This window comes from Moschus berezovskii, chromosome 16 (assembly GCF_049115385.1).
Source record: "Moschus berezovskii isolate FMDL1 chromosome 16, NW_MosBer_1.0, whole genome shotgun sequence".
Classification (NCBI taxonomy): domain Eukaryota; kingdom Metazoa; phylum Chordata; class Mammalia; order Artiodactyla; family Moschidae; genus Moschus; species Moschus berezovskii.
The window spans coordinates 44,688,065-44,711,885 of record NC_142475.1 but is presented as its reverse complement, the minus strand read 5'-3'; positions in this window follow the sequence as shown (position 1 = coordinate 44,711,885).

The following is a 23,821-nucleotide window of genomic DNA, read 5'->3' as shown; positions in this document are numbered from 1 at the left end:
GTGCTGAAGCTAGGGTGTAGATACTCCCTGCCCTGGGGGCCAGGTATCTGTAATTGGATCATAGTGAGGTGTGGGGGGATTCCAAGACCATAGAAGGAGATTCTTTTGGGGGTCTGAGGGCAGTGGCTATTAACTAACTGCTATAGAAGTATTTCATGGGCTTCCCTGATGGCTTAGTGTGAAAGAATCCATCTGCCAATGCAGGTGCCACAGGAGACTCGGGTTCAACCCCTGGGTGGGAAGATCCCCTGAAGAAGGACATGGCAACCCATTCCAGTATTCTTGCCTGAAGAATTCCAGGAACAAAGAAGTCTGGTGGGTACAGTTCATGGGGTTACAAAGAATCAGGCACAACTTGGTGATTAAATAACAACATGAAAGTATTTCAGTGTTTTCTTTTGGCGGTGACAGAAATGTTCTAAAAGTGCATTATGGTGATAGTTGCTCAATTGTATAAATTTACTGGAAATTATTGAATAATTATTCTGGGTGACCTTTATAATATGTGAATTATACCCTAATAAAAACTGTTTAAAAACAGAAAGGAACATTTCAATACTTTAACACAGCCGTAACAGTAAGTCCTGGCTGGCCTTCAGACTGGCTCTCCCATTAATGGTATGAGACCAAAGGCTGGTCAGGTGTCTCCCTGGATCTAGATTTTTTTCATCTGTAAAATGGTTTCTGCAAAGATTTCCAGATAATCCTTTTCCTTGCCAAAAAACACACCAAAAAAAAAAAATCCCATAATTGTGTTATATTTATTTGTATATATATTTTTTTAAATTTTCTTCCTTGCTTTTATTTTTTTATACATATTTTTTTATTGAAGGATAATTGCTGTACAGAGTTTTGTTGTTTTCTGTCAAACCTCAACCTGAATCAGCTGTGCTGCTGCTGCTGCTAAGTCGCTTCAGTCGTGTCCGACTCTGTGCGACCCATAGATGGCAGCCCACAAGGCTCCCCCGTCCCTGGATTCTCCAGGCAAGAACACTGGAGTGAGTTGCCATTTCCTTCTCCAATGCATGAAAGTGAAAAGTGAAAGTGGAGTCGCTCAGTTGTGTCCGACTGTTCTCGACCCCATGGACTGCAGCCTACCAGGCTCCTCCGCCCATGGGATTTTCCAGACAAGAGTACTGGGGAGGGTTGCCATTACCTTCTCTATGAATCAGCCATAGGTATACATATATCCCCTCCCCCTTGAACTTCCCTCCCGTCTCACCCCTCTGTGTTGATTCAGAGCCCCTGTTTGAGTTTCTTAGCCATACAGCAAATTCCCATTGCCTGTCTATCTTACATATGGTAATGTAAGTTTCCATGTTACTCTCTCCATACATCTCACCCTCTCCTGCCCTCTCCCCGTGTCCACAAGTCTATTCTGTCTGTTTCTCCATTGCTGCCCTGTAAATAAATGTTTCAGTACCATTTCTCTAGATTCCCTATATATACGTTAGAATATGATATTTATCTTTCTCTTTCTGACTTGCTTCACTCTGTATAATAGGTTCTAGGTTCATCCACCTCATTAGAACTGACTCAGATGCGTTCCTTTTTATGGCTGAGGATTATTCCTTTGTGTATATGTACTACAACTTCATTATCCATTCATGTGTCGATGGACATCTAGGTTGCTTCCATGTTCTAGCTATTGTCAATAGTGCTGCAACGAACAACAGGATACATATATGTGTCTTTTTTAGTTTTGGTTTCCTCAGGGTACATGCCTAGCAGTGAGATTTCTGGGTCACATGCTGCTTTTATTCCTTTAAAAAGGAATCTCCATAACGTCTTCCATAGTGGCTGTATCAATTTACATTCCCACCAACAGTGCAAGAGCATTCCCTTTTCTCCACACCTTCTCTCCAGCATTAATTGTAGACTTTTTGATGATGGTCATTCTGACCAGTGTGAGGTGATATCTCACTGTAGTTTTGATCTGCATTTCTCTAATGAGCTATATTGAGCATCTTTTCACGTGTTTGTTAGTCATCTGTATGTCTTCTTTGGAGAAATGTCTGTTTAGGTCTTTTCCCCACTTTGTGATTGGGTTGTTTGTTTTTCTGGTATTGAGTTGTATGAGCTGCTTGTATACTTTGGAAATTAATCCTTTGTCATTCATTTCATTTGCTATTATTTTCTCCCATTGAGGGTTGTCTTTTCTTCTTGCTTAGAGTTTCCTTTGCTGTGCAGAAGCTTTTAAGTTTAATCATGTCCCGCTTGTTTACTTTTGTTTTTATTTCTGTTATTCTAGGAGGTGGGTCATAGAAGCTCTTGCTTTGATTTATGTCATCGGGTGTTCTGCTGAAGTTTTCCTCTAAGGGTATTATAGTTTCTGATCTTACATTTAGGTCTTTAATCCATTTTGAATTTATCTTTGTGTGTGGTGTTAGGAAGTGTTCCAATTTCATTCTTTCACATAGAACTATCCAGTTTTCCCAGCACCATTTATTGAAGATGCTGTTTTTTGCCCCATTTTATATTCTTGCCTCGTTTGTCAAATATAAGGTACCCATCGGTGCATGGATTTATTTCTAGACTTTCTATCTTGTTCTATTGGTCTATATTTCTGTTTCTGTGCCAGTACCATACTGTCTTCATGACTATAGCTTTGTAGTACAATCTGAAGTCGGGAAGGTTGATTCCTTTAGCTCCATTCTTCTTTCTTAAGATTGCATTGGCTATTCGGGGTCTTTTGTGTTTCCATATGAATTGTGAAAGTTTTTGTTCTAGTTCTATGAAAAATGCCATTGAAAATTTGATAGGGATCACATTGAATCTGTAGATTGGTTTTGGTAGTATAGTCATTTTCACAATATTGATTCTTCTTACCCAAGAAAATGGAATATCTCTCCATTTGTTTATGTCACCTTCAATTTCTCTCATTAGTGTTTTATAATTTTCTGTGTACAGTTCTTTTGTCTCCTTGGGGGGCGGTGGTTTAGTCACTGAGTAGTGTCTGACTCTTGCGATCCCGTGGACTGTAGCCTGCCATGCTCCTTTGTCCATGGGATTCCCCAGGCAAGAATACTGGAGTAGGCTGCCATTTTCTTCTCCAGGGGATCTTCGCAACCCAGGAATTGAACCTGGGTCTCCTGCATTGCAGGCAGATGATTTACCAACTGAGCTCTGAGGGAAGCCCGTTACCTTTGTCTCCTTAGGTAAGTGTATTCCTATGTATTTAATTCTTTTTGTTGCAACAGTGGATGGGATTGATTCCTTAAATTCTCTTTCTGATTTTTCATTGTTATTACATAGAAATGCAAGTGATTTCTGGGTATTGATTTTGTATCCTGAAACTTTGCTAAATTCACTGATTAGCTCTAGTAATTTTCTGATACTATCTTTCAGGTTTTCTGTGTACAATTTCATGTCATCTGCAAATAGTGAGAGCTTTACTTCTTCTTTTCTGATCTGGATTCCTTTTATTTCTTTTGCTTCTCTGATTGCTGTAGCTAGGACTTCCAGAACTATGTTGAATAGTAGCAGGGAAAGTGGGCACCCTTGTCTTGTTGCTGATCTTAGGGAATGCTGTCAGTTTTTCACCACTGAGAATAATGTTTGTTGTAGGCTTGTCATATATGGCCTTTACTATATTGAGGTAGGTTCCTTCTATGCCCATTTTTTGAAGCGTTTTAATCATAAATGGGTGCTGAATTTTGTCAAAGGCTTTTTCTGCATCTATTGAGATTATCATATGGTTTTTATCTTTCAATTTGTTAATATGGTGTATCACACACTGATTTGCATATATTGAAGAATCCTTGCATCCCTGGAATAAATCCAACTTGATCATGGTGTATGAGCTTTTTGATGTGTTGCTGAATTCTGTTTGCTAAAATTTTGTTGAGGATTTTGCATCTATGTTCATCAGTGATATTGGCCTGTAGTTTTCTTTTTTTGTGTTGTTTGGTTTTAGTGTCAGGGTGATGGTGGCCTTGTAGAATGAGTTTGGAAGTGTTCCTTCCTCTGCAGTTTTTTGAAAGAGTTTTGGAAGGATAGGCATTAACTCTTCTCTAAATGTTTGATAGAATTCTCCTGTGAAGCCATCTGGTCCTGGGCTTTTGTTTCTTGGGAGAATTTTGATCACAACTTCAGTTTCAGTGCTTGTAGTTGTGCTGTTCATAATTTCTACTTCTTCCTGGCTCAGTGTTGGAAGATTGAACTTTTCTAAGACTCTGTCCATTTCTTCCAGCTTATCCATTATATTGCCACATAGTTGTTCGTAATAGTCTCTTATAATCCTTTGTATTTCTGCATTGTCTGTTGTAACCTCTCCTTTTTCATTTCTAATTTTGTTGATTTGACTCTTCTTTTTTCCTTGATGAGTCTGGCTAAAGCTTTGTCAATTTTGTTTATCTTCTCAAAGAACCAGCTTTTAGTTTTATTAACCTTTACTATTGTTTCTTTCATTTCTTTTTCATTTATTTCTGCTCAGATCTTTATCATTTTCCTTCTACTAATTTTGGGGTTTTGTTTTGTTTTTCCAGTTGTTTTAGGTGTAAAGTTAGGTTGTCTGTTCAATGTTTTTCTTGTTTCTTGAGGTAGGATTGTATTGCTATAAACTTTCCTCTTGGAACTGCTTTTGCTGCATTCTAAAAGTTTTGAGCTGTCGTGTTTTCATTGTCATTTGTTTCTAGAAATTTTTTGATTTCTTCAGTAATCTGTTGGTTATTTAGAAACGTACTGTTTTATCTTCATGAGTTTGTGTTTCTTACAGTTTTTTTTCTTTTTTCTTGTATTGATATCTAGTCTCATAGTGTTGTGGTCAGAAAAGAAGCTATATATGATTTCAATTTTCTTAAATTTACTGAGATTTGATTTGTGACCCAACATGTGGTTTATCCTGGAGAATGTTCCATTTGCACTTAAGAAGAAGGTGTATTCTGCATTTGGATGAAATGTCCTGAAGATATCAATGAGATCCATCTCATCTAATGTATCATTTAACACTTGTGTTTCCTTAATAATTTTCTGTTTTGATGATCTGTCCATTGGTGTGAGTGGGGTGTTAAAGTCTCCTACTATTATTGTGTTACTGTCAATTTCTCCTTTTTGTCTGGTAGAGTTTGCCTTATGTATAGAGGTGCTCCTATGCTGGGTGCATGGATATTTACAATTGTTATGTCTTCCTCTTGGAATGACCCCTTGATCATTGTGTAGTGTCCTTCCTTATCTCTTGTAATCATCTTTATTTTAAGGTCTATTTTTTCTGATATGAGGATTGCTACTCCAGCTTTCTTTTGCTTCTCATTTACATGGAATACATTTTTCCACCCTCTCACTTTCAGTCCATATGTGTCTTGAGGTCTGAAGTGGGTTTCTTGTAGACAGCATATATATGGGTCTTGTTTTTGTATCCATTCAGTCAGTCTGTGTCTTTCGGTTGGAGCATTTAATCCATTTATATTTAAAGTAATTATTGATATATGTATTCCAAATGATATTTTCTTAATTGTTTGGGATTGAGTTTGTACATCTTTTTCCTTCTCTTGTATTTCTTGACTATATAAGTCCCTTAAATATTTGTTGTAAAGCTGGTTTGGTGGTACCGAATTCTCTTAACTTTTGCTTGTCTGAAAAGCTCTTTATTTCTCCATCAATTTTGAATAAGATCCTTGCTGGTTACGGTAATCTTGGTTGTAGATTTTTCCTGTTCTGTACTTTAAATATATCCTGCCATTCCCTTCTGACCTGCAGAGTTTCTGCTGAAAGATCAGCTGTTAAACATATGGGGTTTCCCATGTATGTTACTTGTTGCTTTTCCCTTGCTGCTTTTAATATTCTTTGTGTTTAGTCTTCGTTAGCTTGATTAGTATGTGTCTTGTCATGTTTATTCTTGGGTTTATTCCGTATGGGACTCTTTGTGCCTCTTGGACTTGATTGGCTATTTCCTTTTCCATGTTCAGGAAACTTTCAACTATAATCTCTTCAAAAAATTTCTCATACCCTTTCTTTTTCTCTTCTTCTTCTGGGACCCCTATAATTCGAATGTTGGTGCATTTGATATGGTCCCAGAGGTCTCTGAGACTGTCCTCAGCTCTTTTCATTCTTACTTTATTCTGCTCTTCAGAAGTTATTTCCACCATTTTATTTTCCAGCTCACTGATTTGTTCTTCTGCTTCAGATATTCTGCTATTTATTCCTTCCAGAGTATTTTTGATTTCAGTAACTGTGTTGTTTGTCTCTGTATGTTTATTCTTTAATTCTTCTAGGTCTTTGTTAATTGATTCTTGCATTTTCTCCATTTTGTTTTCAAGGTTTTTGATCATCATGACTATCATTATTCTGAATTTTTTTTCAGGTAGTTTGCCTATTTCCTCTTCATTTATTTGGACTTCTGTGTTTCTAATTTGTTCCTTCATTTCTGTAATATTTCTCTGCATTTTCATTATACCTCTTTTTTTAATTATTGTGTTTGAGATCTCCTTTTCCCAAGGTTCAAGGTTGAATTCTTTCTTCCTTTTGGTTTCTGTCCCCCTAAGGTTCGTCCAGTAGTTTGTGTAAGTTTCTTATAGGCTGAGATTTGTGCTGAGTTTTTTGTTTGTTTGTTTTTCCTCTGATGGGCAAGACTGAGTGAGGTGGTAATCCTGTCTGCTGATGACTGGGTTTGTATTTTGGTTTTGTTGTTGTTTAGATGAGGCGTCCTGCACAGGGTGCTACTGGTGATTGGGTTATGCTGGGTCTTGTATTCAAGTTGTTTTCTTAGTGTGAGTTCTATTTGATACTCCCTATCTAGTCAAGGCTATGGTTTTTCCCGTGGTCATGTATGGATGTGAGAGTTGGACTATAAAGAAATCTGAGTGCCAAAGAATTGATGCTTTTGAACTGTGGTGTTGGAGAAGACTCTTGAGAGTCCCTTGGACTGCAAGGAGATCCAACCAGCCTATCCTAAAGGAGATCAGTCCTGGGTGTTCATTAGAAGGACTGATGTTGAAGCTGAAACTCCAATACTTTGGCCACCTGATGCAAAGAGCTGACTCATTGGAAAAGGCCCTGATGCTGGGAAAGATTGAGGGCAGGAGGAGAAGGGGACGACAGAGGATGAGATGGCTGGATGGCATCACTGACTCAATGGACATGGGTTTGGGTGGACTCCAGGAGTTGGTGATGGACAGGGAGGCCTGGTGTGCTGCAGTTCATGGGGTCGCAAAAAGTTGGACACAACTGAGTGACTGAACTGAACTGAAGGTTAGTTCTTTGGTAGTCTAAGGTCTTAGAGTCAGTGCTCCCACTCCAAAGGCTTAGGACTTGGTCTCTGGTCAGAAATGAAGATTCCACAAGTGGTTTGTTATGGCATTAAGTGAGATGAAAACAAATACCCAAAAACAAGGAACCAAAGATGAACCCCAGACAAATAGCAGTTACAAAATCAGGCAAATAATAATTAAAATAATGCAATATATACATATATATATATACACCCATAAGCAAAGTCAAAACAGTCCAACTAAAATAAAGTACAGTAGATTGAACCGGCAAACAAAGGAAATCAAAAATTATATTTACCAGTTAAGAACAAAACTAACTAAAGCACAAACTGTAAAACAAAACAAGCAAGGTTCCAAGTGGAGGATAAAGCAACAAAAACAAAACTAACAAATATGTTGAGAGGAAAAGAAAGAAAGAATAGATATGCAACATTAAACAGAGGTAGATGAAGAAGATTTATATACATTAAAGATTAACTGCAAGGGGGAAAAAACAGTGGGAAAGACAAACAAAGGAATAGGTGTAGAAAAAATATAATAAGTTTAAAAAAATTAAAAGTTAAAATTATATAAAAGAGAAAAGAAGTAAAAAGGAAGAAGAAAGAAAAGAGAAAAGGTAAACTCCACAGAACTGCAAAAGCTCAACGTAGAGGCAGAGGTTTATAACAACAATAAAAAGTGTGACTGAATACACACATATCCATATACAGCCATTCAGTTCAGTTCAGTTCAGTCGCTCAGTCGTGTCCGACTCTTTGCGACCCCATGAATCACAGCACGCCAGGCCTCCCTGTCCATCACCAACTCCCGGAGGTCACTCAAACTCATGTCCATCGAGTCAGTGATGCCATGCAGCCATCTCATTCTCTGTCGTCCCCTTCTCCTCCCACCCCCAATCCCTCCCAGCATCAGAGTCTTTTCTAGTGAGTCAACTCGTCGCATGAGGTGGCCAAAGTATTGGAGTTTCAGCTTTAGCATCAGTCCTTCCAGTGAACACCCAGGATTGATCTCCTTTAGAATGGACTGGTTGGATCTCCTTGCAGTCCAAGGGACTCTCAAGAGTCTTCTCCAGCACCACAGTTCAAAAGCATCAATTCTTCAGCGATCAGCTTTCTTTATTGTCCAACTCTCACATCCATACATGACCACGGGAAAAACCATAGCCTTGACTAGATGGACCTTTGTTGGCAAAGTAATGTCTCTGCTTTTTAATATGCTATCTAGGTTGGTCATAACTTCCAAGTCAAAACAGTCCAACAAAAATAAAATGCAATAGATTGACCCGGCAAAGAAACCAAAAATTATATCTGGCAGTAGAGAACAAAACTAACTAAAACACAAACTAGAAAACAAAACTAAAACAAGGTGCCAATTGGGGAATAAAGCAATGAAAAGAAAACTAACAAATATGCTGAGAGGAAAGGAAAGAAAGAATGAATAGATATGCAAAGTTAAATAGCGGAAGATAAAGAAGATTTATATGCATTAAAGGTTAACTGTAAGGGGAAAAGAACAGTAGGAAGGGCAAACAAAGGAATAAATGTAGAAAAAATAATAATAGTTTTAAAATTTTAAATTAAAATTAAAGAAAGAATAAAGAAGAATAAAAAAGGAGGAAAACTCCAAAGAACAGTAAAAGTCCAATGTAGAGACAGAGGTTTATAACAATAAAAAATGTGCCAGAAAAAAAGAAAGAAACAAAAAAAAAAGGCTCAAAAGCTTAATTAGATTTCATAGTGCCAATAAAACTAACAACTACAACAGCTGCGGGGAATAAAAGGGAAAAAGAAAAAAACATCCAAAAGAATCTACAGAGCAAGTCAAAACATAAGAAAAATAAATGTTTTCCTTGAGTCTCTGCTGTCAGAGTCCTTTCTCTCACAGGGAATCACAGTCCACCTCACCTCCCTAGGATGCCCTCCAACACTGTGCTGATCTCTGGACCTGTTGTGGGGGTACCTCTGATTCTAATCTGGTCCTACTCCTGTGTGTTCTTGCCTCCAATGTCCACAGCTATCAGAGTTAGTGTGTTTTCTTTTGTGGGAGCTCTCAATGTCCTTTTATATATTCCATAGACACAGAGTCTGCTTAGTTGATCGTGTGGATTTAATCTGCAGTTTGTACAGCTGGTGGGAAGGTTTTGAGTCGTCTTCCTTAGCCACACTGCCCCTGAGTTTCAATTGTGGTTTTGTTTCCACCTCTGCCTGTGGGCCTTCCACTGGGGATTGCTCCTGAGGCTGCCCTGGAGGACTTGGGTTTGCCCCTGTGAGGGCCAGGTGTGAAGGTGGTGCAGCTGCTTGGGTCGCAGGGGTTCTGGTAGCACCAGGGGAGTTGGCGGTACTCAGGGGAGTTGGTGGCTGGGGCAGCAGGAAATATAGTGCTCTAGAAGGATATGGCAACCAGTATTGGCCAATATGCTCCAGTATTCTTGCCTGGAGAAACCCCTGACAGAGAAGCCTGGCCAGCCACAGTCCACAGGGTCGCAGAGTTGGACACAACTGAAGTGACCTTGTGCACAGAGACACTAGATTTTTTTTTGCCTGTGCCAGCTCTGCCCCCATGAGAGTTGAGCATGAAAGTGGCATGGCTGCTTGCCTTGTGGGTACCCTGGTGGCACAAAGTGTGCAGGGACATGGACTGCCTCTGCCCCAGGAGTTACGGCCCTATCTTAGTCTTTTTTCGAGCCTCTTGTAGCTGGCGATCAAAAGACTTCTTTGGCCAGTCTTTCTCTGCAGCTCCGCCTGTTCAGGCACTTAGAGGGCTCCCTTGCCTGGGATCCTTCTGTTGTTTGGCATGTCAGGCACATAGAAGGGCTCCACTGGCTGGGGTTCTACTCTGTAGTTCAGTGTGTCAGGCACGTTTGATGGGCCAGCCTCTCTATTGTTCAGATGCCAGATGCTGGTGTGTGGGGAGAGAGAGGCTATCCTGATGGCTCCACCCTCTATGCGTGACTCAGCAGTATCACTTTGCTTCCATGGCTGCCCAGCTTTCCTCATCAGGCATTTCCCGCCACCATCTCCTCCCTCACATTCCCTTGATCCGTCTCTCCACAGTCAACAGCAGCCCTCACCTTGGGATTACTCCACAATCCCTAAACTCCAGCTCCCAGCCGCTGTGCCTTCCAGGGGACCAGCCTCCCTGTTCAGGGTGGGCATGCCTGCAACAAGGACTGTCTGAGTCTCATTCCATTTAGGCTGCCACAGATAGCTGTTTCACTCTCAGCCTTAAATGCTTCTCCTCTGACTCAGACAGTTGCCCTGATGTGGGAATCGGACCCCTGCTTCAGTTCCCCCACCCACTGAGGGTAGATCCAGTCCTACTAACATTCCTATTTTTCCCCCGAGTTCCTTTGTCCTACCAAGTTTTGCATGGTTCTGTATATTCTTTTCTGCTGGTCAGGTACTCTTGTCTGCTCTCAGCTGGTGTTCTGCATGCACTTCTGTATCTGAAGGTGTATTCTTGATGTATCCGTGGAGAGAGATGTACTCCATGTCCACCTACTCCTCCGCCATCATGTTCTCGACTCATATTTCATATTGTCCTTTTTCACTTGCTTATTAAGCTTTCATGGCCCAAACACATATATATCCTTCCTCTACTGCTTTAGGGGGCTCCCCAGGTGGTACTGGTGGTAAAGAACTCACTTGCCAATGCAGGAGAGGTAAGAGGCTTGAGTTCGATCCCTGGGTCAGGAAGATCCCCAGGAGGAGGGCATGCAACCCACTCCAGTATTCTTGCCTGGAGAATCCCATGGACAGAGGAGCCCGGTGGGCTACAGTTCATGGGGTCACAAAGAGTCAATCGCAACTCAGTGACTTAGCACAGGCGCACATGGCTGCTTAGGAGGGACAGCAGCCTTGGTGATTCTGTCCCTGTCTGGCAGTTCTTTCCTATCTTATGACTCTACCTCCTGCCTCCTTTCCCCATTATTTCACACCCCTCCTTTTTCTCTGCCCCTTTTTGCCTGATCACCATTTAACACCTGTTCAAAAAGGCACTAGACTTGACCTCTGAAGAGCTAGATTGTGAATCCTAACCCAACTACCTCTTAGTTCTGTTACTTGCAGTTGGTCACTTAAATTTCTCTGGACCTTAGTTTCATCATCTGCAAAATGGGGATAAAAATGCCAACATGTGTTGAAGTCCAGATATGATCATTGGTGTGAAGGAGCTTGGTGAACTATACAGCACCCACTGATGAGAGGCGAAGCCTGTTGTTCATTGTTCAGTTGCTAAGCCGTGTCCGAGTCTTTGTGACCCCATGGACTGTAGAATGCTAGGCTTCCCCATCCTTCAACATCTCCCGGAGTTTGCTCAAACTCATGTCTGTTGAGTCAGTGGTGCCTTCCAACCATCACATCCTCTGTCATCCCCTTCTCCGCCTGCCCTCAATCTTTCCCAGCATCAGGGTCTTTTCCAGTGAGTCGGCTCTTCGCATCAGGTGGCCAAGTATTGGAGCTTCGGCTTCAGCATCAGCCTGTTTTGTTTTTTCAGTGGTGGGAAGGTTGAACTGGGTCTTCCTTGCTGTGCACAGGCTTTCTCTAGTTGCAGCGAGTGAAGGTTACTCTTTGTCATGCTGCGTGAGCTTCTCATTGTGGTGTCTTCTCGTTGCACAGCACAGGCTCTAGGCACGAGTGCTTCAGTAATCGCAGCACACAGGCTCAGTAGTTGCGGCTCGAAGCCTCTAGAGCGTGGACTCAGAAGTTTGCCGTATGGACTTCATTGCTCCATGGCATGTGGAATCTTCCCTGACCAGGGAGCAAACCCTGCATTGGCAGGCAGATTCCTATCCATTGCACCAGCAGGGAAGTCCAATGCCTAGCTTTTCTTCTGATTTACTCTGTTCTTTCTGCAGTGAACAGATGAGATGTTGGGTAGAGATGAGAAATGGGGTATATGACAGTGACTGAGAAATACCCATACCAAGATTCCCAAATTTCATACCACTTTGTGAATGTGGAAGAGACTAGACCAACTGCTCTGAACTGAACTTGCCACAGACAAACATTCAAGGTTGAAATCTTGTCTCCCTCTGCCTTACTCAGTGTGTGTCTCCACATGGCATCCTCCCAGACCTGCCCTTATTAAAGAGAATAACAAGGACAGCTGCCTGGGATTGAATCTTTATACGTGCCACACAGGCACACGAGAGGCACTTATATTTCCCGTGTGATTTAATATTTAACACAGCACTGTGAGGGACATAAAACAATTCCCATTTTATAGGAGAGGAAACAGGCTTAGTGAGGCTAGGTAATTTGCCAGAGTCACCCAGCTTCTGAGGAGTCAGAATTTTGTACCTTGAACACTAACTCTACTACTTTACAGGTTGAGTTCTTTAATTAGTACACCTATTGTTCTTCCAAATTCATTCTCTTAATGATTCATACCAGTGAGGTTTTAAAATGAAAGTAACTCTAATAAAATTGATTCATTTTAAACTATGAAACCTAATAGGGAGGGTAGACTTTACATTGTGCTAAGAATATCTGATGCCCCTAAATAGATCTAATTGTGAATTTTCAGACATTTAACAAAATTTTTTAAAATGTGGCAATTTTGTCCCCAAAGCATATATTGAATGCCAGGCATTGGGGATGCAAGATGATAAAGATAGTCACCTTATTTACATCACTTGCAAACAGGGAAACAGATGAAAGGGGGGATTTTGAAAGAATATGGAAAAGGCTACTTCCTGGCCATGTTGGGATTATAACTGAGGGGCACCTGAGCTTGCCTAGGAGCTGAAGATGACTGCCTGCAAGAGATAAGGCCTGAGCAGAGCTGAGCAGGAGAAGAGAGGTGTGCTGGGCAGAGGGAACATGAACCATGTAATGGTGTCTACAGTGGATGACAAACACTTTGGCGTCACCCAGTAGAAATTGATGGAAGGAGGTGGAAGACAAGAGGCAGGCAAGATCTGCTCATGGAAGGCTTTGTTGGCTGGCGAGGCTGGACTTTATCCGAGAAACCATGTGGCAAATACGAGTTATCTTCCAGTGGATATGGTGAGGCCAGCTTTGTATTTTGAAATGGATGCTCTGGTGGCTGAAAAGATTTGGTCAGGTAAACTCAGAAAAGAAGGCTATTTGTAAGGGCCTGACAGATGGAGGATGAGAGCTTGGACTAGGGCATGTAGGGAAAGGATATTAATTCCTTAAGATATTTAGGAAGGGGAACAGACAGGACTGAGATTTGTGGCAGGTGTGGGACAAGGAAGGAGTTGAATCCCAGGTTTCTGATTTGAAAATAGGGGAGTTGGTAGAGACAGAAGAAATGAAAATAGAAGGGAAAGAAAAAAATCATTCCATTTTGGATATATTTGAGGATTTAGTTTCCCACAGGTCATCTGTCATGCCTTTTAAAAATGAAAGTTGTAAAATCTACCAGAATCGAAATCACTAGGAAATCCTGAGAATAGAGACTCAGCTGAGGTTAAGGCCCTTTTTCTGTGCATCTCTGTGGTGAGCAATATGACCTCCAGTCAGGGAATTCTCTGGCAGTCAGTGGTTAGGACTGTGTGCTTCCATTCCAGGGTTACCAGGTTTGATCCATGGTCAGGGAAGTAAGATCTCACATGCCAGCAGTGTGGCAAAAAATAATAATTTTTGTTTTCATCCCCATTACTCTAGGAGGCGTATCAAAAAAGATATTGCTGTGACTTATGTCAGTGTTGTGCCTAAGTTTTCCTCTAAGAGATTTATAATATCCGGTCTTACATTTAGGTCTTTAATCCATTTTATCTTTGTGTATGGTGTTAAAAAATGTCCTATGTTCATTTTTTTTATGTGCAGTTGTCCAGTTTCCCCAGTACCATTTATTGAAGAGACTGTCTTTTTTCCATTGCATAGTCTTGCCTCCTTTGTCATCAATTAATTGACCATAGATGCATGGGTGTGGCGTCCAGGTGGCGCTAGTGGTAAAGAACCCACCTGCCAATGCAGGAGACTTATAGAGACTCAGGTTTGATCCCTGGGTTGGGAAGATCCCCTGGAGGAGGGCATGGCAACCTACTCCAGTATTCTTGCCTGGAGAAACCCATAGGCAGAGAAGCCTGGTGGGCTACCATCCATGGGATTGCAAAAGAGTCAGACACGACTGAAGCGACTTAGCAAGCGCACAGGTGCATGGGTGAGAATAACTAAATAAATGCAATACAACTATACCTCCAGGAGGGTGGCTAAAATAAAAATGTCAATACTGAGTGTTGGTTGGTAAGAATGTAGAGTAACCGGAATTTTCATACACTGCTGGGAGAAAGTATAAATTGGGACAACTTAGGAAACCTTTAGCCAAAAACATGCAAAGTCAAACATCTGCATTCTCTATGAATCTGCAACTTTACTTCTGGGTTTTACACAAAATGTGTATATATGATCCCTAAAAGTCATGTACAAAAAATTTCATAGCAGTATTGTTTGTAACAGCCCAAAATTGTAGACAACTTAAATGTCCATCAACAGTGGAATGAATAAATAAACTTATACTGGGCTAATGTCAATTATATCTCAACAAAACTGGGAAAAATAGCAATAACCCTTCCTTTCCTGAAGAGGAGCAACTACCTTGCCAAGTATTGAGTTAAAAAAAATCTGAGATCTCTAAATGATGTCAGTTAAAGTTAAACTTCTGTAAGGCCTTAATTGTGGGCTTCCCTGGTGAGTCAGACAGTAAAGAATCCCCCTGCCAAAGCAGGAGATGTAGGTTTGATCCCTGGTTAGGAAGATTCCCTGGAGAAGGAAATGGCAACCCACTGCAGTACTCTTGCCTGGAAAATCCCCTGGACAGAGGAATCCAGCAGGCTATAGTCCATGGGGTCAAAAAGAGTCAGACATGACTGAGCAACCAACACTTAGGTGGAAAAAGGAGATGGTGGAGGGGGGAAAGAAGGGAATTAGTTAAATAGAGACAGAGTAAAGGGACAAAGTAGGTGATTAAATAGTGAATCCCACTAGGAGATTGTGAGTAGAAAAAAAGATGGGAGACCCCTGTAAGCTAATGATTACTCAAGAAAGCAGGTTTGCTTCACCACAAAACCAAGCAGGCTTGCTTAAGTTAACAAAACCATTCAACGGAAACAGGAGACATGCTCCCAAACAATAAAACAATGATGGCATGAGCCCCACGTCCTGCCCGGTGAGCTCAGTAAGCTACTGGTCCCTAGGACACATTCTCTGCACACATTAAAAAAATTATAATTTGTGGACCTAGCTTAATGACGTAGGGACAAGAAAACTTCCCTGACCAAGCTGCCCAAGAAAGACACATAAGTTCTTCTCTCCTTCCTCACTTTCCCTTTGATTATAAAACTGAATCCCAGTAAGTTCTTGGAGCGCAGCAACCCCCTTTCCCTCCTGCTTGTAAACCTCACAAATGCCCTATTCTAATTAATCACTTCTCTCTCACTTTGCCTTTGGCTGAATTCTTTTTTTGCTCTGAGATATAAAGGACTCTGGTGCTGGAGATCTTTGGAAACCCCTTAACGAGACCCAAACGGTTTCATATATAAACATACGCAGGACATAGCAGAGAAGAATATAAAGGAGAGTTTGTAATTGTCATTTCTACATGAGTAGAAGGCACTGGCGACCCACTCCAGTACTCTTGCCTGGAAACTCACATGGATGGAGGAGCCTGGTGCGCTGCAGTCCATGGGGTCGCTAGGAGTCGGATACGACTGAGCGACTTCACTTTCACTTTTCACTTTCATGCATTGGAGAAGGAAATGGCAACCCACTCCGGTGTTCTTGCCTGGAGAATTCCAGAGACGGGGGAGCCTGGTGGGCTGCAGTCTATGGGGTCGCACAGAGTCGGACATGACTGACGCGACTTAGCAGCAGCGGCAGAATAAGTGAGTAGCAGGCTGTAGTAGTAGCAGAATGAGTAGGAAGGCTGAGGGCTTCCCTGGTGGTTCAGTTGGTAAAGAATCTGCCTGCGATGCAGGATGCCCGGGTTCGATCCCTGGGTTGGGAAGATCTCCTGGCGAAGAGAACAGATACCCACTCCAGTATTCTGGCCTGGAGAATTCCATGCACTCTATAGTCCATGGGGTTGCAAAGAGCTGGACACGACTAAGCAACTTTCACAGTAAGGCTGAAGCAGATTTTCATGATCTCTCTCTTCCATAACCATGTTTCCTTTGCCTTCAGGCAGCAAACCTCCTGGCTGGAGTTTTACCCAGAAGGCTGACTTGAACTTTTATTTCTGAGGGATCTGAGCTCCAAGTGGTCTTGTCTTCAAGGAGCTGGCAGTAATCTTCCAATAACTTTGATGCTGAATTCTATGAGTTCCCAGGGATCATTTGTAGTCTTAGTCTGAAACAATGGCAGGTGAGATGAGAATTACCTGTCCCCAGAGGGTATCTTCAGGTATAAGGGAGACCCTGTTTCTTTCCAAAAGATGGTGACAGATTGATATAACTCTCCAGGAGGATCAGGAGGGTTTCAAAATGACCCCCTGCTCAATTTCTTAGGGTAGCACCTTACCTCAATCAGTATCCTAAATTTTACATGGTACTGAGTTCAGTTCAATTCAGCTAAGTCGTGTCTGACTCTTTGTGACCCCATGGACTGCAGCATGCCAGGCTTCCCTGTCCTTCACTATCTCACAAAGATCGATCAAACTCATGTTCATTGAGTCAGTGATGCTCTCCAGCCATCTCATTCTCTGCCACCTTCTTCTCCTTTTGCCTTCGATCTTTCCCAGCATCAGGATACTTTTCAGTGAGCTGGCTCTTTGCATCAGGTGGCCAAAGTACTAACTAAACTACATTTAACTTAGCAACTTATTGGACCAATCTTAAGTTTGGTTTTACAATGATCGAAAAGCAATCTGGGATTAAAGAACAGAATATTTGATATTTCCTAGAATCCTGCTGTGCCCTGAAATGAAATCTGAGGCATTTGAGGTTATACTCTTTTTTTAAGCTATCTGGTATCATTAAAAGCAGCCATTCCACTTCTCAAGCTATATAAATTCACACCATTGATTTTCGATATTGGGGGAATTCCCTGGGGGTCCAGCGGTTAGGGCTTCGAGTTTCCACTGCACAGAGTATGGGTTTGATCTCTGGTCAAGGAACTGAGATTCTGCATGCCACTTGACCAAAAAATAAAAACCTGTTGTCTTCTATTCTGTTCTTTGATAGGTGCATTGAATGCTCTCTAATCCCTGTTCTCAATAGACAAGAAGTAACTCAAATAGCTATTTAACCCTCCCCAGCTCTTGGCTTTCAGATTCTCATTTATGAATATTGTGGAATTGTTCCCACTTTTGGATCTACCTGAACAAGATAATCAAAATTAGATCCCCCATTTTCTGGAGGATTTGTTGCCTGCAACCTACCATCAATATCAATTTCTGTAAGAACTGTAGTTCTCAACTTAAAGCCTAAGTAGAAAAGGCAATTATTGGAAAGATGTGGAGGGTTCCTTGGTCATGTTCCTATGCCCTGGCAGGCAGGAGGCAGGGAAGAAGTAACTTTTTCAATTTCTGTAGCATTATGTGAGGGCACCACTTTCACCTGGATGTAGATAATGGGTGTTTCCTAAACCCAGGGTGGGGATTTCTATGCTGTACAGCCAAAACAAAACAAAACATTCCATGATGCCCACTACATTTTCTAGTTCTCTCTTATACATTTCAGAATTTTTCAGTTCACACTTCTGGAATTTTTCTATGAGATTCTATACTGCCTGCAGATATTTTTTCCTACTCTTTTCCAGTATTTATGCCTGTTTTCTTCAAGTCTGAATTTGGCAATAAGGAGTTCATGATCTGAGCCACAGTCAGCTCCCAGTCTTCTGTATAGAGCTTCTCCATCTTTCGCTGCGAAGAATACACTCAATCTGATTTTGGTATTGACCATCTGGTAACATCCACGTGTAGAGTCTTCTCTTGTGTTGTTGGAAGAGGGTGTTTGCTATGACCAGTGCGTTCTCTTGGCAAAACTCTATTAGCCTTTGCCCTGCTTCATTCTGTACTCCAAGGCCAAATTTGCCTGTATCTCTTGACTTCCTATTTTTGCATTTCAGTTCCCTATAATGAAAAGGACCCGTGAACTTCCAAATATTCAAGCTGGATTTAAAAAAGGCAGATGAACCAGAGATCAAATTGTCAACATCCGCTGGATCATAGAAAAAGTAAGAGAGTTCCAGAAAAACACCTACTTCTGCTTTCTTGACTACGCCAAAGCCTTTGACTGTGTGGATCACGACAAACTGTGGAAAATTCTTCAAGAGATGGGAATACCAGACCACCTGATCTGCCTCCTGAGAAATCTGTACGTAGGTCAAGAAGCTACAATTAGAACTGGACATGGAAAAACAGACTGGTTTCAAATCGGGAAAGGAGTATGTCAAGGCTATATATTGTCACCCTGCTTATTTAACTTACATGCAGAGTGCATCATGTGAAATGCTGGGCTGGAAGAAGCACAAGCTGGAATCAAGATTGCCGGGAGAAATATCAATAACCTCAGATATGCAGATGACACCACCCTCATGGCAGAAAGCGAAGAGGAACTAAAGAAACCTCTTGATGAAAGTGAAAGAGGAGAGTGAAAAAGTTGGCTTAAAGTTCAACATTCAGAAAACTAAGATCATGGCATCCGGTCCCATCACTTCATGGCAAATAGATGGGGAAACAATGGAAACAGTAAGAGACTTTATTTCTGGGGGCTCCAAAATCACTGCAGGTGGTGATTGCAGCCATGAAATTAAAAGATGCTTGCTCCTAGGAAGAAAAGCTATGACCAACCTAGACAGCATATTAAAAAGCAGAGACATTACTTTGCCAACAAAGGTCCATCTAGTCAAAGCTACGGTTTTTCCAGTAGTCATGTATGGATGTGAGAGTTGGACCATCAAGAAAGCTGAGCGCTGAAGAATTGATGCTTTTAAATTGTGGTGTTGGATATGACTCTTGAGAATCCCTTGAACTGCAAGGAGATCAAACCAGTCAATCCTAAAGGAAATCAGTCCTGGGTGTTCATTGGAAGGATTGATGCTGAAGCTGAAGTTGCAATACTTTGGCCACCTGATCCGAAGAACTGACTCATTGGAAAAGACCCTGATGCTAGGAAAGACTGAAGGCAGGAGGAGAAGGGGATGACAGATGGTTGGATGGTATCACCAACTCAATGGACATGAGTTTGAGTAAGCTCTGGGAGTTGGTGATGCACAGGGAAGCCTGGTATGCTGCAGTCTATGGGGTCACAAGAGTCGGACACAACTGAGTGACTGAACTGAACTGATTTATGCCTAACTTAAAAAAAAAATACAACATTGTCTGGGTATTTCCAAGAAATGCTACAGTGTACTGATAGCAAGTATTCCTATGTGCTTTATTTTGACGTATAATTGACATGTAACATTACTTTCAGGTGTAAAACATAATGATTCAATATTTGTATATGTTGCTATATCATCTCTACATTAAATCTAGTTACCATTTCTCACCATACACACAGAAAAATTTTTTTTGTTTTGATGAGAACTTTTAAGATGAACTCTTAGCAATATTACTAAATACATACATGCTGTACATTACATTCCCATGAAATTTTATAATGGGAAGTTTGTATCTCTTGACCCCCTTCACCCATTTTGCTCACTCCCCACCCCTTACCTCTACCAACTACCAATCTGCTCTCTGTAAGCTTGGGTTTTGTTTTTACATATTTGTCTTTGCCTTATGTCATTTAGCATAATGCACTAGATCTATCCATAATGTTGCAAATGGCATGATTTTCTTCTTTTTAAAAGCTGAATAATATTCCACTGTATTTATATACCACAGTTTCTTTATCCATTCCTTTAGTGGACACAGGTTTTCCTATCTTGGCTATTAGAAATAATGCCTCAATGAACATGGGGGTGCATGTATCTTCTTGAGTTAGTTTTTGGATAAATAGCCAGGAGTGGAAATGCCGGATCATACAGTAGTTGTATTTTTATTTTTGAGGAAACTCCGGGTCTTCCCTAGTGGCTGCACAATTTTACATTCCCACCAAGAGTGCATGAGGAGTCTCTGCTCCACATCCTCAGCCACACTTGTTCATTGGTCCTCATTTTTAATGAGTGTCTCTGATGAATGTTTTCTGTGATAACTTTAGCTTGAGGTTGTTTTAAAATAATAAATGAGGGACTCACCCAGTGGTCCAGTGGTTAAGGCCCCATGCTCCCAATGCAGGGTGCATGGGTTCGATCCCTGGTAGGGGAACCAAGATCCTGCTTGCTATGCAGTGCAGCTGAAAAACAAAATAAAAAATGAAATAATCTATTCCTATTGTATTAGTTTAAAATCAGGCATGGACATTATGCTTTACCAAATTATTTTTAAACCTCTATTGAAATGCTCCTGTATTTTTCCTTCAGTAAATATGTATCAATGAAATTTCTTACCTTAAACCATCTTTGCTTTCTTAGACTAAACAATGACAGTGGAGTATTCTCTGATGATAGTCCGGATTTGATTTGCTAGTATTTTATTCAGGATTGTTGTGTCTATATACCTGTGTTATAGGCCTATAGGATTTTTTTTTTTAAGGTGGGGGTCTATGTTATCTCAGAATTTGCTATCAGGATTATACTAGCTTTGTAACAGAGGCTGGTAAATTTGCTGTTTTTTATTGTATGTTAGAACACTTTACTGTGTGAATCATGCTCCTTGAAGATTTTTAAAAAATACTTAACTGTAAAAATAATAGAATGTTATGCTTCTTTGGGAGAAATATCTTGACAACTACTTCATTTTCCTTTCATGGTTATTCAGATTTTGTCTTGGTATAATTTTCACAATTTATATTTTCCTTAGAAAATCATGCAATCACAACTTTAAAATTTGGTGTAAATAACTTCATATGGCACTGGTGGTAAAGAACCTGCTTGCCCATGTAGAAGACTTAAGATTCAGGTTTGATCCGTGGGTCAGGAAGATCCCCTGGAGAAGGAAATGACTGAAGTGACTTAGCACTCACACGTTGAACATCTACCATGTTTTAATCAGCCTGCTAAGCCCTGGAAGTGATAACATCCCCCCAAAATACAAAATACCCTCCTTGTTGCTTTATAACCTACTTTTTAGCTGATATACATAAAGCAAAAATTGCCACTAGGAAAAGCACAAAAATATAGTTACACATAAGGATAATCACATAAATTGTGACTTCACCCGTTTTAAGGAGCTCTTGGTTTTTTATGACTTTTGTATTGTCATTCCACCAGTCAATGGAACTTCATGGACTCCACTCTTTAGGAATGCAGGTTTTCATTATTTAGGATGAAATAGTACTTTCAGATAGATCATATTCTTGCCCGTAACAGAGAAACTGTTAGTATGATGTAGGAAACCTTGCTGCATTGAAAATAACATAGATGATGTCTTACATTGTAAGACAATTATAAAAACCCATTTTAATGACAACTTTGATGCAGACACTTTCTTATTGGCTGTGTGACTTGCCATGCTGCTGGCATGGTAACTAGTTGCATGAGAAAGCTACACTAATTCCTTTAATTATGTATCTTCTGCCTGGCCACTCATCTTTATTCAGTAGTTTTAGATCAAAAACACTGACTGTTGCAAAACATTTAAAGAAAAGAATCTAAAAAAGAAAGAAAAGCATCTCCCACCACTGAGGCTATTCAAAAGAACATTTATTATAAGCTCTGAAGTCAGTTCCAGAAACATTTTTGAGCAACAATAGCCCTACTAAGTGAAGGATGATGTTCATTTGGATAGAAATGTCATATACTTTAAAAAGCATTTATTTTATAAGCACATCTCATGCATTAACTCCCTACCCTAATTCCACCATTTCAATATTCTGTATTTCAAAACTCTTAACATGACTTCTTTTTCTGAACGTAGCATAGGATGTTTCTAGAATCTTAAGCACCATGTTTGTTCTAATCTGAACTATGATCTGGGTCTAGAATCTCACTGTAAATTAGCTTGTAACCTTGGACTAACCTAATCCTCATTAAATCCTCATTTTGTTTTAATTCTCATTAACACAAAAATCAAAAAGGAATATATTGGCTGATTCAAATGGTGGCTATAGGAAAAGAAAGAAACATGCATTTTCAAAAACAGCTGAATGAAATTCTGGAAAGACAAAAATGGTCTTTAATGGTCTGAAGAAAAATGTATTTTACAATTCAAAATTATACTTGAGATGGATGCACAGACTCTTGAAGTTTTCAAGAGCAGAATACAGTATATACTAATTCAAAAGAAAAATACATTTGTAAGTTTGCATCAAAATTTCATATGCCTAGTTAAAATTCTGATGTATTTTTTTTTGGACCTGGGCCAGTTGGTATGCATAGGTAGAATTAATCACAAGCTTTACTTCATGTTATAAAAGGTTCAAATGGAAAAATTTTAGATAATTCTGGTTGAGTTAAAAAGTCATGAAATTTGAATTTTTCTTATCACAAGCTAACATCTTATGCATACTTCTGTAAATAATGAAGCAACAGATGCTGTCACAAATAAAGGTTTTAGCATATATATTTATCTAGATAAATGTAACACTTTTGTATTAAAAATGATGTAAGCATCTAGAAAGAAGGTAAAACTCCAAATACTGATACAGCTGTGTCCTAGATTAAGACCAGTTCTACCTTAAAGCAATTTAAAAATTTTCCAAATTAAAAAAACTGTGTGTGCAGGGGGAGGGAATGTGGAGAAAGGAAATGGAGTATTCTACAAGGCATTTTGAAACAGTCTTGTTTTCAGCTAAAGAAACATGGTGTAAGTAAAAAATTATGTATGTATCTAATTCAGGATAAATTAACAAACTTGAGCATAAATGAAAACCGAATTTTGGATTGACCTGGCATCACATATTACTGGTAGGGAAACAGCATATAAATTTCCATTTGTATCACAAAGTTAATGATGACCATAGTTATGATGACCATAGCTAAAATGGAATTTTCTTTATATAGCAGGCAATAGAAAACAAGGATTCTAAATTAATCTAGTTAATTTATTTAGTACTGATGTGTAATATTTAATGTCTAATCAAAAGCAGCAAAAATTGAAATTTATAGACTGCTACTAAGAAAATGCAGCAAGAAAGCTTTTTTCTCATTTATAATTCTTCTGATCATCTGTAATGTTACAACTTTGGATTTAAGCAACATCAACAAACACATCTTGTTTGTTCATTAAAAATGCGGCCAACATCACCCTATCAGTGTGGTCTCCTAATTTCCTAGATTTGAAATTAAGACCCAGTCACTTGCTCAAGATCACATGGCTTATTAGCGCGTTAGACTTTTTAACTCTTAGTTTGGTGCTATGATATACCAGAATCTTTTAGACTAATAATTTGTTTAAACCAACAAACCACTGGGTATAATACTTAAGAGTTTAATCTAATAGGAATACAAAATCCTAGCACAAATATGACTAGCCCGGAATTAAACCAGATTAAAAATTGCAAATAAAACACTATATATAAAATTGATGGCATCTATTGATTTCCAGATCTTATATTTTACCAAAATTAGATAAAACTAAATAGAGGCTCAACTTAGCACTGCTAAGTCTAAATATATCCCAGCTTTATTAATTTGTATGAATTTTCCTCTACATAGGTA